Raw genomic sequence first — 16,495 nt, 5'->3', positions numbered from 1 at the left:
GTGGTAGGGCCTGATTTACATAGTGCGATTTCACACGGGATTTCGCAGCTGCGACCTTTAGGAATCCCAGTGTGAGCACCACGCTTTCTTCTCCGCACAAGCGACGTCGCAGCTGCACGTGCGCAAGAATATCGCACAGTGCCAATCAACAATAATTATCCTTCCTCCCCTGCTCAGTCATGCGCTGTTTTCGAACAAGCGTATTTTTGACCACGTCAGGTGCGGACGCAGGATTTGTAGTGAAAGAACGTAAAGCGTATTGCGCGTGCGCCATATACACTCTCAGAAAAAAAGGAGCCAAATGAGCAAAAAAGGGTTCTTTTCGCTAAACACGAACCGATTTCGGGGAAGACCCTTTAGAAGCGTGCTTTCTCAACCAAAAGCACCCCTCGCAAAGTAAAAAAAGAAATGCAGAGCTAGTTTCCGGCCTGGAGAGAGCGAAAAGGGTTCTTGTTGCAGCCAGGAAAGAGATAAAGCGATCTTTGGAAAAAGGAGGTTACTTAAGGCCACGGTCCCACTGAATGTGGCAGTTTAGGTACTTTTCGGCAGGCCATTACTCATCTCCCTTTAAATACTGGTTTGTGGGATTGATGTCATTTGAAAGGCAATGCAATCCTCTTTCATTTGATGTTATGTATGTGTTGGTTTTTACTGTTCATGCGCATTTGTAGCGTTGCGAATACGATGGCGCGGACCCTCACTTGCTCCGCTAGTTCATGTTTTATGAACGATCCATTAAAAATAGCACGGTTCCAATATAGCAGTTTTGTTAAGATGATGTCGGAGCAGAATCTAACGATCCACTTTTTTGATATTTGCACTACTTTGTTTTTTTCATCCCTCCAAATATTGCCCTAAAATTGACATTTTTCCGCGCAATTATGTTTTTAATGACAAGAGCTAGGGCAATGAAATTAGCTACAGATGTAGTGCTTATAATTGGTAACATGCAAAAAAAAAATGTAATGTTGTGTAAATTTTTTTTTGTTTAGATATTTTATATCAAACGTAGCACTTTTTTGTGCTTCGTGTCATGGTAGTTCAAATGCCGCTGAAGAAATAATTAAACTGTGATAAAATCTTTTATAACATTTAGAGCTACAATGGTTGCCCAAGAGGTGGACGATGGATTTTTTTTATTTTCAAAGTCATAACGCTCCAGGAGCCCTTCAAACTTACCTGTTTTTGACGCATATCTGTTTTGGACATCAAACAGATTTATTGGCATTTAATAACATTTATAGTTTGGAATAGATATACATTGCGATGTATTAAATTTTCACAATGATATTGCTTTGGTTTCTTAATAGGTGTAGAGCTTAGCTAATTTTAAAAACAATTAAAAACTGCTTGGGTGTTTTGTTGCGCTACCTGGCGGATGGCAGACAAACTGCTGATTTCTAATGTTCAAAAAATTTCCGAGGGCGGCGTTGGCGTCTGTATCATCATCAATATCCGTGTCTTTTTACCCTCACATTTAAGAAAATATATTGGAAGATTTACTATCGATAAATGAATGGTTTAAGTACTGGGTCAGGCTAATAAATCTAGGACCAATATTTACACAAGCGTAGCGTGATATAATGTGTTCATTATTCGATATGATTGAAATCAATAAGCAATGAAGACGAAGAGGAAAAGAATACGCCCGAGTTCACTTTATGCCTAAAGTCACTAAATGAGCTTTAAAGTATCGGCACTCCGTTCCCCAAAATTGTTTTGGGCGCCGCCATTTTGGGTCTTGCTCAGAGCAAACGCAACTGCCGATCATCGTGATCTAAAAGTACGACTTCCTCAGCATTAGATGCGGTGCTAGGAAGCTGATGCAATATTGCAAGGCTCTGTCGCGGGTTGTTTAAACATTTGTGAGGGAGGGAAAAGCGTTTCCTGTGATTTTAGATAAAGCTTCATATAACTGGCAACCATGATTTTAAGCCACAATATGGCCAAGTGTCGTTACTCTGAACCGTAGCTAATTTACTGGCACAAGCGGGAACAATGAAGAAGAGGCAGGTGTCAAAAGGTAGTGGCTTGTGGAATCCACGGGGCTTACGATATGGCCCCTCCAGGTATTACTGGGTGGAGGGAGCACTTCATGTGCCCTTTGCTTAGGGTGGAGCACGACATCTGGCCATTTTGTCCCCTTCTTTTATTTTTATTTTTTGTTCAGAAGCGCGTGAAAGAGCGTGTCCCTGCACGCGCTCGTGGCGCTGATTGTGCTATGGCGACATTTTGTTTTCGTCGATTTCTTTGTATTTTCCCCGTGAGCGCGTGCTGTCGGCATCGGGTACTACAGAGGGTGGCATCACCCTAAATAGAAGGACATTGAGGCACCCTAGGTATTACAAGCCTCTTGAACAAGAGCATGAATAGTGTTATTAAATAAGCTACGCTTCAGAGTAGCCACGCTTGGCCTTAGTATGGCTTAAAATTATGGTTGCCAGTTATTTGAAGCTTTATCTGAAATCACAAGAAACGCTTTTCCGTCCCCCACTTTAAACAGTTTGCGACAAAGCAAAGCAACATTACATGAGCTTCCTAACACCGAATCTAATGCTGACGATGTCGCACTTTTGAATCATGACGATCGGCAGTTGCGCCTGCTCTGCACAAGCACCAAAATGGCGGCGTTCACAACACTGTCGGGGAAGAGAGTGCCGATACTCTAAGCGCAGCTCATTCATTGGCTCTAGTTGCAGCGAAACTCCTTTTCCCTGACTGAAACTGAAAGTAAATATGAATAATACACCCTTATTATAGCTTATTTAGTTATAACCAAATACACATAATGAGAGGAGGAAGCGGGCGGGTAGGGGAAACGCGGGTTTTATACGCGACCGTTCTAACCGTCTCAAAAGAGAGAACGCACGAGCTTGCGCTGGTTTAGAAAAAAAGGCATCCAAAGAAAAGAGGCGGCACACTGTGTTCTTTGTTATTATGCGTCTAATTGCAAATTGTTGTGTGTATGTTTATTCAGCCGGAAGTTAGTCTGCCTTAGTGGGCGTCTGGTGTCTCAGCTGTAGATGAGCAATTTAGCCAGTGCGGTACAACCGAAAACCTGGGGTCTTCAACGTGCGCCACGCAGTAGTGATGCACGACCGCACGCCGGTACGATGCTCTTCCAGACCGAAACGGGCAGGGGCGGGGTGCGTTCTGCAGCGCGAGCTTTCGCTCCCAGTGCTCCGAGCTGGTGTGCGCTAGACCATGCACTCGGCAACCAACCCCCCCCCCCCCCCCTCCCCCCCTTGTGCGTCTAATTTATATACAGGTATAAGTATTTGAAGATCGACAATTGACGTCCATCGTCTCGAGGTAATGTAACGTAATAACATTATATAAATTATAAACTGGTTGAAGGACTGAACGACTTAATTTACTTAATTTTTCAATTCTTGGATTGTAATGTGGCGGTAGCCTATTGTACTTACTGTTGATGAAGAGCAATATGAGGTGACGAGGTAATGATTAAATGATGAGGCTCTATAAGGACGACGACATTAATGGGTGTTGAACCACAACGTACAGTGCCAGACTTGTTTCAAGTATCGTGTACCCAAAGACTTTCTTCACCCGCAACAGTATATGGTAGAATCAATGAGGATGTTGCTTTACAACTGTGCGTGGAACAGGAAAACTGCACTGTGCAGGAGCGCGGCTTATTCGTTAATATGAGGGACGGATTTCTAGCAGCATTCCCTGATTGACTACTCGGAACAAATGGCCTCGTTGACGTAAAGTGTCCCCGTTCCAAAAGATTCTTGAAGCATACTTAAACCGCAAAGGAGTATGAGGCGAAAAATAAGAAAAAGGAGTCTGGTGTGAAAGGTCCAGATCACCACCGTAGCTTCTACTATCAAATACAAGGGCAGTTACACAATACACAAAGAAAGGTTTGTGATTTAGTTATATTTACACTTAAGGGCATTGATATCCAACCTATTCAGAGAGATGACACCTCCTGGTCAACCAACATAGAGCCTTTTCTACTCAAGTTTTACATGGAAGGCCAGACTTCCGCTGAAATTCCTCACGTAGACGAGTTGTCCGACCGAATAAACTGCCATTACTCCCGATGTGGGTATCTCTCGATCTTTGTTCGTAAGCGATAGTATCATGAGATCGAGGGGTGTGGCTATTCTTCCGCCGAATATTGCTTCGGCGGGTTTTTTTCTATGTAAGATGAGACCGACGCATGGTGCCGGAACAAGAACCTGGCGATTCTTCACTGAACTGCTTCTTCCGTAAGCTTCAAAAGGGATTTTTTTTTTTCGTTTCGCACACCATATGTTCTGCTTGCCCGTTAGTTGCAGGATGGTATGGTGCACTAATGTGATGCCTGATGCTGTTTTTTTTTTTTCTTCAAAAACTTGTTTATTTTATTTGAAGCAAGATTTGGCGGGTTATCCGAGAAAAGTATTTTCGGTAGGGCAAAAGTAGGTAAAAGAGACCGTAGAACGTCAATGACGTGTTTGGACGTCGTGGCACACATCGTGTAAACTTCCAGCCACTTAGAGTACGCATCGTACATGACTCCGCAGATGTGGATACGTTTCTCCACCCACCGACTGAATAGTGGATCGTTTTCAGTTACTGTTCGAGTCTTTCCACAAAGTTAGCCCAGGTGCCAGGACTTTTGTCGAAAGCGGTAAGTGTTCGAAACGTCGACAACGTCGGTAGCCACGTGTTGTGCTTGAAACTGGACACTTACCAATCGCTGAGAAGAAACTTGCTTGTTCGTCTGCCATGATTCGTCCGATATCCGGTCATCACCACAACACCATCTCCCGACAAAACTGGTCTTCATTGTCCGCATGTCCATGGTTAGCAATCACGTCAACTTATAAATTCCCGAACGCTCAAAACTTGCCGTCGCTAAACGCCGTTCATTCATAGCGTCTTCATTGCAAATAAACGTCTTCCTATTTCTTGTGATGGTTTCCCTAAGCTGTACTTACAACATAATGTGTGTCGGTACTTCCGAAAATATTGCAACGGCGTTTGTTTTCCGGGAACTATAATGTAACAACCTTTACAACATCTTCCGGACCCCGTGAAACACAATATTTCGTGACGTTATTTTAGTCGTCATTAAAATGGTGAGGTAAGTACCGTAAATCGCGAAGCAGTTTACTCGACGTCCGCTTCCACTAGTTGAGTCTACTGAGCGTGCATTCCTGCAGAGGAAATTTTCATTGATAGAATATTGACACGTCAATCAACATTTGATTCCTTCTTGGTAAGATTTATTGCGAAAGCACGTTACAACCGCCGAACCGCATCTCCCTACATCAGAGAACAATTTATACCCAGCCTGACATTCTCGCATACATCCGTTTGCTGGGCCACGCTACTTGAGCTAGCTGAGCACAGCTGGCAGCGGCGCGAGCAAGGCCACGAGGGGAACGTGATGGTGCTCGAGCCATCCCACTGTGAACCAATGTTTCGGCCACCCCACGGGTGCGTGTCGCCATCTATTGGTTGAACTAACGCCTTGTTCAAGATGGCTGCCGTGGGACCGCAGCCTTAAAGGGGCAGTGCAACGATATTCAATTGGAATGTTTTTCACTTTACACGAGCTTACTGGCACTAGTGGGACTCAAAGATACTCGCACGCAACGCCACCGACCGAGAAACTCCTTCGTTCCGCTGTAATTTCGAGGACAAAACCGAGCGTTTTCATTCAATCTCTCCTTCCCAAAACCTGATGACGTAGCTGGGCGGTAGCAGTACCGCCCAGTGACGATATTTGAATGCGGCTCATAGATTGGACACGAGCATTACGTGGGCACTCGATTTGGGCTCGTGATAATCTATAGCTCGAGAAGCATTCGGGTAGTGTCCTGTGTCCAATCGCTGCAATGACGAAAACAGCCAAACCATAACAATGTCTTGAACGCAGCGCGTGTCCTGTGCCTTGCCAACTCCAGCGCGTGGCTATGACCAACATTGGCGGCATATAATCGGCTCCAGATCACGTGGCCGCTTGTTCTGGCTGCGAGTAGAGGGAGTGAACTTTGCTCTTTTTTCTTTATTTTTTTCTGCGACTTCGATTGCGTGTGGTGAAAAACGAACGGGTATTTTACAGGTCATTAACGTCAGGGATCCGTTCTAAGCGGTATTTGCGCAAAATACAAAAATCGTTGCATCGCCCCTTTAAGTCTTCTACCGGATAGAGGGACACAATGACCAGGCTCGAAAGGCTTTGCACGCGAGAAATCGGGTGCGCCATTCTGTGGAAACAAAGCTGCCCGTGCGAGCTGTCAAGTCCTTGAAAGCTTAGAGAGGTGGAATGTCGTAGTTATTTACCAAGTCGCGTTGTGTTATTTACCAAACCGAGATAATCTTTGCCTCGGACCATAGATGAAACAGGCTTCGATGCCTTTGACACCCGGGCCACCTGCTTCAGCGGTTTGAACACTGGCGTTCGTTTGCAAACGTAACTGCTCGCCGTGTTTTATTTAGTAAGAAATGTTAGTATTAAGCTACTCTTTGGTACTCATTTGTATAAACCAAACGGGTCTATGAATTAAAGTTTATTTGAAGAAATCTGTACCTCCGGAAATCGATTGTGTAGTTTATTTCCCCCCAACCCCCAAAAAATGCATACAAATTTTCAAAGGTGCAAAACTTCGATGAATGAGCAACACACACAAAAAAGTGCATGTTGCGATGAATGAGTGATACGGTGATTAAGCGGCGTCGTGTTTTTTTTAGTAACAAAAGCTATTTTTTAACTTGCTCTCGTGTTTAGAAAATATACGTATAACTGCGCGTATGAATGAAAAAAAAATAGAACAGAGGAACGTTTTTTTTGTTTTAGTATAGAATGCAGTTGTCCTAGCTTGTGGTCATGAGTCATGACACCACCCGTTCCCAATACGGCGCCTCTGATTGTTTCGCGGCACGCGTCAAGCCGCAAAAATAGAGTTGGGACCCATCCGCGAGGGGCATCAAAAATCCTGCTGCGCGGAAGGTTCAAGTGATGTGTTGCAGTCATCTTTATCTTCAAAAATAAATCAGCCTGTGAATGGTGGTTTTTCGATTTCAAGGAGCAGTTATGTCTAGAAGGATACCCCGAAATAATCCCATAGGTATATTCTATAAGTGCGTTTTGAGTGAAGCAAAACTAAACTTCGATATGTTGTGCGTTCAAATTTATGTGCAGTGTAAGAAATGAGTGCTCCGTCCGCCGTTGAACCCCGCTCGCTACTTTGAGGTCGCCCACCAAGAGTTAGGAGAATGGGATGGCATGAGGAAAAAAAAAACAACACAGAAACGTGGTCGTTGCTGTTCTCGTAGTTTTCGCGAGCAATATGGCATGATAGGATGCAGAACAAATGGCCTCGGACGAAATGGCCCTGGACGAAACGGCCCCGGACAAAATGGTCCCAAGTGCAATCCCGGAGAAAATGGTCCCGAGTGATTTGTAGACACTCATCTTTTAATAAGGTGCTACTCTGAAGTTCTGTTAAGTACATTCAATGCTCTTATAATGCAACTTTTGTAGAGACTATAAAAAAAAAAGAAGCTCAATATAGACGCGACAATGTTGGAGAAACACACACACAGGGCAGGCACCTGTCTCGTGTGTGTTTTTCTTCGACTTTGTACCGTTTATTTTGCACTCTTTTTCATTATGCCGATCAACCAGCTAGCCCAAAAATCTATTTTACTACTTGATACAACTCTTTCCGATCTCCCGCGCGAAGCTTTAAATTGATGCGGTACAGTTACATTTTGTGAACTTAATGTTTTACTTTAAAGGAGTTCCCTCTTGTAGCTCTGTTGAACACAGAGCTACAAGAAGACGTTTTGAGTGAAGCCAAACGTAGCACACATTTACAACTAGTTTCTTTGTGTAATGAAATGTTTATTTCACAAAAGAAAAGTATTGCATTATACGAATATTTATCTTTTTATATGTTGGGATTGTACCAATTAAAGCCAATAAAAATAAGGAGCAAGAAAAAATACGAAAAAATTTATTTGAACCATTTTGTCCGAGTTTACTATTCGAACAATTTTGTCCGGGGTCATTTTTCCGGTTTTTGGGCTGGTTCTATGTTTTTGATTCCCATTTCTAGTGTAAAAGGGATAAGCGCCGCCTGCACGCCCAGCATTTGCGTTACGTGGCGCTTAACTGAGCTAATATTTGTTCAGAAATGGCAATCGACGGTTCGGAGGTGGCTCCGATTGGAAGAAAAATTCTTTGTCAGCGACATCAATTCGCTCTCTCCGATTGATTTATTATCACTTCTCCTTCGAGTTCCAAAATAGGCTCGATTATCATTCAATCTTGTTTCCAGGCCCTCTATTTTGATAAATTCCTATAAAAAACACGTCACTGACCGGACACTGAATCATCGAATCTAGGTGCCTTGTCGTACTGCCGGCACAAAAGTCGCTCAGCCACCAAATAGGCCAACACGCGTTGCTCAACACAGTGTGTTGATTGTTTCCGTTGCCGGAAGGTGTCACGCCGAATCGAGAATTTCGCTCTTGTTTATTTTGTGTTTATTTTTGGCAAGAGAGTGAACTGCCAACAATTTTACCGGCGGCTGACGGACATGCTTGGTGACGTGATCGCCGTGTTTCCTCGCAGATAAGGACGGAAAAGCGATGACATCTGCATATTATCTTCGCCAGCGAACCATGGTTCAGGCAGCTCAACGGCACCCCAGAAGATAAGCCGTAATGTGTTCAAAAGCGACGTTTCGGGGGCTAATCTGCTCACCACTAGGCTGACAGTTCGTTGGGAACGTCATGCTCGTTTGACCAGTGAACCTTCTGCCTTGCACCATGTGATCACAGCCGCAGAGAAAGGTGTCAGGTGATAAAAACCAGGCGACTAATTGGTCCGGCAAGCACGTAGCTTCCACCGCGCTGTCAGCTTAGCGGTGAACAGGAATGGGTCGCTGATGGTCACTAGTGCCAACAGGATCTAGTTTCGTTGCTCGAGGGAGTGCCACACTCGCTCGTACGAGTGGCGGATCGGAACAATGTTTGACCTCCTCTCCCTTTGGGTTTGATGCTCCAGAAGGAAGTACCTTCCTCCCTTTCCTCTTAGCCATCACTTGCAACATGTCAGCGGACGTGAGCACATGGACGATTGGAGACGTCTGCAGGTGGCTTTTTGAAAACGAACTGCAATCGGCCTGTTCATCATTTCAAGGTAAAACTTCTTCTAATCAGGCAATATTTATAATTTGTCTTGAAAATTGCTATAAGTACAGTAGTGCTCAATATGGCCGGAAATTGTTTGATGCATAGGCAGAATAAGTAGGACAGGGGGCGGCTTCTTATTAATTAAGCTACTTGTCGTTTGAAATTTGTTTTTATGCTATTTTAACTTGGAGTTGTCCAAACAAGCACGTTGCAAAAAAAAAAAAAACATTATTTTGACAGTCTTGTATGTTGAATGACACAAGAAAACAACGTTTTTGAAGCGAACACTGATTTCATTACTACAATACTGACTATATATAATATGACAAAATACTGAGTTCAAGCTTTCCGCCAGAAAGATCTCAAGAACAGAACTTCGAATTTACAGCGCGAATGAAATGAGCAATGATATCTCTTCGTAAATGTAAAAACTTATGTTACCGGGCTTTAGTTAGCTAATGTATCCGTATTTATGGCCCCAATAAACGTGAGCGAATAGGTGCTGTAAACGTTTTTGTTTTTTGAACGGCCAGGGACATGGCACTCTGAGAGCCAATCACTGCAGTTTCCGGCACCGCTCAACTAATGAGGATGCCGAACATTTGGTTAGACCCAAAGATGCTGTCTGCGACATCAGGGAATGCAAAACGTCCCGCTTGCTTTGCTTAATGTAACAGCGCAGATTGCATTTTTTGGTCTAAATGTATGTTCCGCGTCGTCATTCGCTGAGAGGACTTCGCAGGTTGCAACGATTGGCTCTCGGAGTGTTGTGCGGAAATCGACAGGAGCGAACTTTTTGTGCATTTTGTGTTTGCACAAATGTGGATGTATGTTTGATAAAAATAACTGTTTTACTTGGTCCTATATTCAGTGCTGCAACTATTATGTAAATAGCTTACATGCGTAAACGGCGCATCAACGTAACAAATTGTTTTTGTTTTAGGGATTCGTTGATACTCACAAATGTGAAGACGCCGTGAGTGCTCGCCGTCATGTTTTGCTCATGAACGAAGAGATAACTAAAGCGCCCCTGAACGTCGACTTGATACAAGACCGCATGATGCGGACGTTTCAGTCTTGCCAAGAATGGATCCTCAGCGGTGCTGGAGCCCTCACAGTCCTTGAGGAATTTCCGGCAATGACGATTCCCGGAATGGTAACTCAATATTATCTTCTTTATATTTAGTCTTAAAGTTTCGAGATTTTTACAGGTCCTCAGGACTTCAAAAGTTTCTTACTACCCGTTTTATCGCCTGTGAATGAGATAGGGGCTTTTGATACGTGCTAAGTTAGATAATTTTACCTCGTAATAAGGCTAGGCAATCAATTAGTTAACATTCCGATTAATTAACTATTCTTTTACTCTGAATCAAGTGAGTTTAACTGGCATATTGGTTGGATTTAGAGTTACGAAAAGTCTTATAAACAAAAAAGTAAAAAGAATATTCATTTAATTCTTTTTGTGTGTTTATAACACAATTGTCTCTCATGGCTACTTAAGTGTTTTATATGATTATTATCTAGAGTGGTTTTAAAGTTTAAATAATAACGTACAAATATTTTATTTTAAATGTTTTCCATGCTTTTCTTGTGTATGAGCACAACGGCAAGTTGATATTTGAACTTGTTATTGTACAAATATGTACATATATTTTATTTTAAATGTTAGCCATGCCTTACTTCTGTATGAGGCACAATGACAAGTTGTGATGTACTAAGCCTTATAAGACGTAGTAAAAACTTGTCAAAAAAAAATCGGTTGTTCTAGGCCTTTTCTGGACACAGTATCTTGCCTCGAGATCAGCGCGACCTATAAATTGATTAACTAGTCAATATAAAAGAAAACGTAAATCGAAATTATTTTAATTGACGCCAAGCCCTACTCCACTGTAGTGACAGTAAGTGGTCATTTAGTTAATATATATATATCTATATATATGTGCGTGTGTGTGTGTGTGTGTGTGTGTGTGTGTAAACAATCCGTGTGTACAAATTCAAAGCGCATAAATGTACTTTTGTAAACCAGCAACACTGTCCATTCGTTGTTTATTTTTCAGTTACTACAAGACGTTAAACTGCCGTTCGGCAAAGACATCCGGAGGACATGGGAGCCAAGATTGAGGCATTTACAGCTTCTACACAGGTGTTCCTCAAAGGAAAAGAACGTCACTCTGAACCTCGAAGAGCTGCTTGAAGGTATACTTTAGTTGGTGTTTTTGTAATCTATCACAAGTTTCAGATTGCGACGACGCAGAGGTTTACCTTCGTCCACCATAAATATGCTGGGTTAACTTACTACCTCATTGCGAACTGATGACCGCTTATCGGGGCCATTCGTTTAAGACAGGGTTAACTTATACTCAGAAACAACTTTCTGTGGCGTTTCTGAAGTGAAGAGTGCGTGTGCATAGCCTTGATTGGCGCTTAAGATGCGCGGGCGTTTTTAACTTCGACTACATTGCCAAAAAAGTTGCCCAAGTCACCCCCGAGTATAGTGCATTGTCACAGATGGTAATGCAAGCTTGTCAGGGTTATATCTTCAATATACGAGCTAGTAATATAAAGCAAATCCTTGCTTTATTTTCTAAAAATAATATAGAGGAAATATAAGCGACTAAAGTCAATGACAGGTTAAGAAAAATCTAAAAGAAGAAAGCCGATGGACGCTTGAAATGGAGAGAAGGTTTCTCCTCTCCCCTACAAGCTTCTGTCCGCTTCTTCCTCTCCAGCTCGTAGATTTTTTCGTAACCCGTTACTGACTGTAGGGCAAGAAGGATTAAATATGGGTAAAACCAACGTTTCTTGAAACATGCTTAAAATTCCTGTGCATCTACTTCCCGCAGAACACTCGAGAAGCCAATCACACCAATCCACGAAGAGAGCTCGGCGAATAAAAAGGCCAAAGCATGTTTAGACATATGAGTGAAGCGAGAGATGTTACTGAGCATGACGGTTCACGTACTGACTTCATGCTCAGTGTCACGTTACAGACTTCATTTTTAAGTCAAACATATTTTCAGCTTCTCCATTGGCCGAGTTTTCTTCGTAGATTGCATTGATCGGCCCCTCGAGTATTCTCAAGGGAAGTGGACGCACGGGCAATTTTAAAAGCAGAGAAAATGCGGTGGCACGTTGGGAATTGTTTTACGTGTGTACTGCACATATATTGTAATTCATTGACTTCCGATTTTCTTCCTTTGCTACTTCTTGGATGGAAAGGGAACGCTTGATGCTGCGTACCATTTTTCGCTTTTACACATTGTTGTAGCGAAGGGGGCTTGAGGGGACGCTTCGTCATCCGCTGGTCGCGCTCTCTAGATCGCACTAATTGACCCACTAAATGTTTTGACGGAAATCACATCTGCGGGTATGTTTTAGAGCGTAAGGCTAAACGAGAAATAAAATGCTTAGTGAAACCTATACAATTATAATTGATCTGAAAGCGCGGCGAACGAGCAACTCGCAGCATAATAATACAGAGGAAAATACATGTGTTCATATTCTTGCTTTCTTGTTGTAGGAAGTCCGGACACTGATGCCACTCATCCATCTCCAGGAAAATGAATTTGACATCTTTTTGGACGGTGTCCTGACAGTGAGCGACATCAGAACGACAGTAGGAGCTGTGTGCACATTGCTGGCAGTGATACCCGTCTCGTCTTGAAACTGTTTCGAATTTTGTTAGCTTTTTTACTGCGAACAGAAGAATCAATTTTTGCTACTCCAATAAAGTATATGATTGGACATGATGTTTACTGTTCTGCCTGTCACCTAGTTAATTACGTACAGGAATCAAGTGTGTTGACTCTGGCCAGACTGATGTTTGTCAACCTGTCGAAAAGGCCCAGTGCTAGCGAATAATGAACAATCTAAAGACACTTTGGTTGGCAGAAAAAAATGCACCTTGTGGAACAAGAAATACAAAATACGATTTACTTTAAACTAACTAGGAATGTAAAAAAAACTCATTTGTCATAAAAGAGGGTTAGAAGTACAAAATATGGTTTACTAAAATAACGCCAACATAATCTAAAGAACTCGAGATTTATTGAAAGAACCAAGGAGGGTTCCGAATAAAACATGAAATAGGGTTCATAAAGAAAACCCAAAGAAGGATCCGTAAAGAACCTCGAAATAAGGTTCATTAAGAGCACGAAGAAGGGTTCTGGAAAGAACCCGAATGGGGTTCATTAAGAAGAACCAATAAAGGATACGAAAAGAACCCTGAAATGGGGTTCATCAAGAGCACCAAAAAGGGTTCGGGAAAGAACCCGAAATAGGGTTGATTAGGAAGAACCAAAAAAGGATCCTAGAAGAACCCCTAAATAGGGTTCGTTAAATAGAACCCAGAAGCGTTCTGAAAAGAACCAAAAATAGGGTTCATTAGGAAGAACCAATAAACGATCCGAAAAGAACCCCGAAATAGGGTTCATTAGAAAGAACCGTTTTTGTGGGTTCTTTTCTGCACCTTTAAGGGTGCCGCCCATTGGACAAGCGAAAGAACCCTAAAAGGTGCTAGTTGGCACGCTTTTTTTTTAGAGTGTACACACCGTCAGCAGCGCCGCCGCTGTGTCGTGACGTTAGCGACGCGCGTAGGGCTTTATTACGGATGTTCGACTCCAAATAGACGCCGGCAGAAATATGACCTTACCGAAGGACGGCCCTGTTGCAGCAGTATACGCGCAACAAATTCGCAAACAATTGCTGATTCACTATAATTTAAATCGTTCGCGTATCTTCACCCAGTTCACATTTGTAACTGTGTCTCGGACTGCATATTAATTTAAAGTGAAACAAGTGTCTCTGCGTGTTCAATAGTTTGTTTACAGCCTTCCTCCTAATGGCATTCTTACAATCTTATTTAAAACTTTGGTTGCTTGTTTGGTTTTCGTGGAAAAAAGCAAAGGCGCGAAATTGTCTTGGGAAAGTATTAGAACCTTCCATTACTCGTATTTTTGGAAGTGCTGAAGAGAGGTAGCACATTGTCACTGCGAAGGAGCAAATCTGTAATTCTGCGAGGCCTGATTGTTTCTCGTCCGCGAAAGAATCAAACTCAAGTTAACTTAGGAGGCCAAGTGTTTTTCCTTCCGCCCGAAGAAAAACGAAATGGCCCTTTGAACGCACTACCATGACTAAAGCAGTAGCACGCACTATGGTGCCTGGAAACCGTCTTCGATTGACGTGTTTAGCGCATTTTAAAAGTTTGGTCTCTCAATTTCCTCCCGATGACGTCATGAAAGTGCCATGCTGTCGCCGGCCGCGATCCTGGCGGCGTCACAGCAGCTGATGGCGTGGCAGACACCTGTCCTGATGCAGGTCGCTCTTTAGTGTGGCAGTAGACAGAAGCTTCAGCAGCCAGAAGTTGGTGGTGAAAAACGCAGACCAAGCTGGAGAACTAACTCTCCATTGATAACCCCGAGACTGGAAAAATAATAATCGGCCGCGCAGCGCGGAGTGAGAAGAGAGGGAAGCCCTTTCATCTCGCCAGTAACGACGCGACGAAAGGACAGTCTTCCGTGTCGTCTGCTACAAACACTTGTTTTCAAACCTTACTCGCGTTATGCGAAATCCCACTTTAGCAGTATCAAGTTGCTATGCGTAATGTTGGATGGTTTTGGAAACTTCCAACGCGCTTATCACTTACACTACGGATTAGCGAGCACTGTTGACGGTAATCAGTGGAATCCACGACGCCAACCACGACGACTATGAGAACTAACCACGTTGCACCTCCGTCCTCAGGTACGCAACGGCACAATCTAACCAGCATTGCGAGGTCGTGCTACAGCGATCGCTTTCGTTTCTTCGCACATTGTGGGCGAAAAATACGACTTGTTTTTATTTCTTCTTATTCTCGGGTTTGTCAATAAAAGGGTCAGGAAACGATATCAGCTTGGAATATTCATGACTTTGCAGAGGCCTACTGGTCCTAGTCTGGCCCAAGAGTAGTCGCACACAATCCCCGCCCCTGCCCGTTTCGATCTGGATGAGCATCGTACCGGCGTGCGGTCGTGTATCACTACTGCGTGATGCACGTTAAAGACCCCAGGCTAGCGGTTGTGCCGCACTGGCTAAATTGCTCATCTACAGCTGGGAGACTCGTCGCCCTTGGAGGCAGACCATGTTCTAGGCTGTATAAACATACACACAACCCAATTTTAGTAGTCGCACAGACCTCCATTGATAAAGAAGCTTCTTTTTCGCTGCGAAACTGCGAGGATATAATGACGCCATATTTGTGGGAGCGGCTTAGAGTGCATGCTCAGATCGAGCTCACATTAAGAGGTTGCTAAAGCCGGCAGTCTTGATGGTGTGCAATGCACGTAGCAAAATAACTGTTAAAGCTCGCCAACAGCACGCGCTCAGCAGTCGCGCACACAGGTATGGCCACCAGTGAATTCCACCTATATGGGTACTTCCGGGACTCCTAGTGCGCAATAAGTATGCGCTGTACACCATTTCAGCTAACTGTGCTTGCACCCCATTGCTCCGCGCGGATGCGGAGCAGCAGCACGCACTCCTTCACATTCCTCTTCGAATGACCTGATAACCTTGACGTCGTCCTAAAGCTCGTTTTAGAGGTTGTTCTAGACTTCGTATTCGCGTCGTCCTCAAGATCTCCCTAGAGGTCGTTCTAGAGGCTGTCCTAGACGTCGCATTTGACGTCGTCCTCTAGGACGTTTTCTTTGACGTTGTCCTTTAGGTATACCTAGAGGCGAGGCTGACGTCGAGAGGATGGCCTAGTCGCTCCAGTCACCGAAGCGGCTGGTTTTGTACGAATTTTGAGTGACGGGTTAATCTTCTATAATCTTGTAGAGGGACAATAGCGACTTCTGCGACACACAATGGCATTCTCGGGATAGGGGGAGTTCCTCCTTCCCCTCTTCTCTCGTCGTGGCCGGAGGCGAGACACTCACCGTCACTAGCTGTCAAGGTTCCTAGACGGGCATTACAAGCGAGGCGTTAGCGACATCCACCAGGTGCTTTTTGCTAATCGTTTAATTCGTTTTAAAATTACTTTTCGAGACTTTTCTACCAAGATATTGGTATGTTCGATGTGATACTGCTCGTTTGAACACATATAGACCAAAAAATGAGCGCCGAAATTTTGTTGTAGTATCCCTTTAACAATGCCTGGAGCTCAGCGCGCGTTGCACACTTTGCCAATCCAGCGCGTGGTTATGATTAAAGTCGGCTGCGTAGGATAGGCGGCATGGGATAGGCATAAGATAGGTATAGCTCAGACTTGCACGTAGTTCAACTACTCTACTCAAACTACTGCAGTTTAACAACTTTTCTGAGTAACTTTGTAACTTGCAATTACAACTAT

Source organism: Ixodes scapularis, unplaced genomic scaffold (assembly GCF_016920785.2).
Source record: "Ixodes scapularis isolate PalLabHiFi unplaced genomic scaffold, ASM1692078v2 PGA_scaffold6__148_contigs__length_123643588, whole genome shotgun sequence".
NCBI classification, from domain to species: Eukaryota; Metazoa; Arthropoda; class Arachnida; order Ixodida; family Ixodidae; genus Ixodes; species Ixodes scapularis.
The sequence above is the reverse complement of the archived record's forward strand: the minus strand, read 5'-3'. Positions refer to the sequence as shown.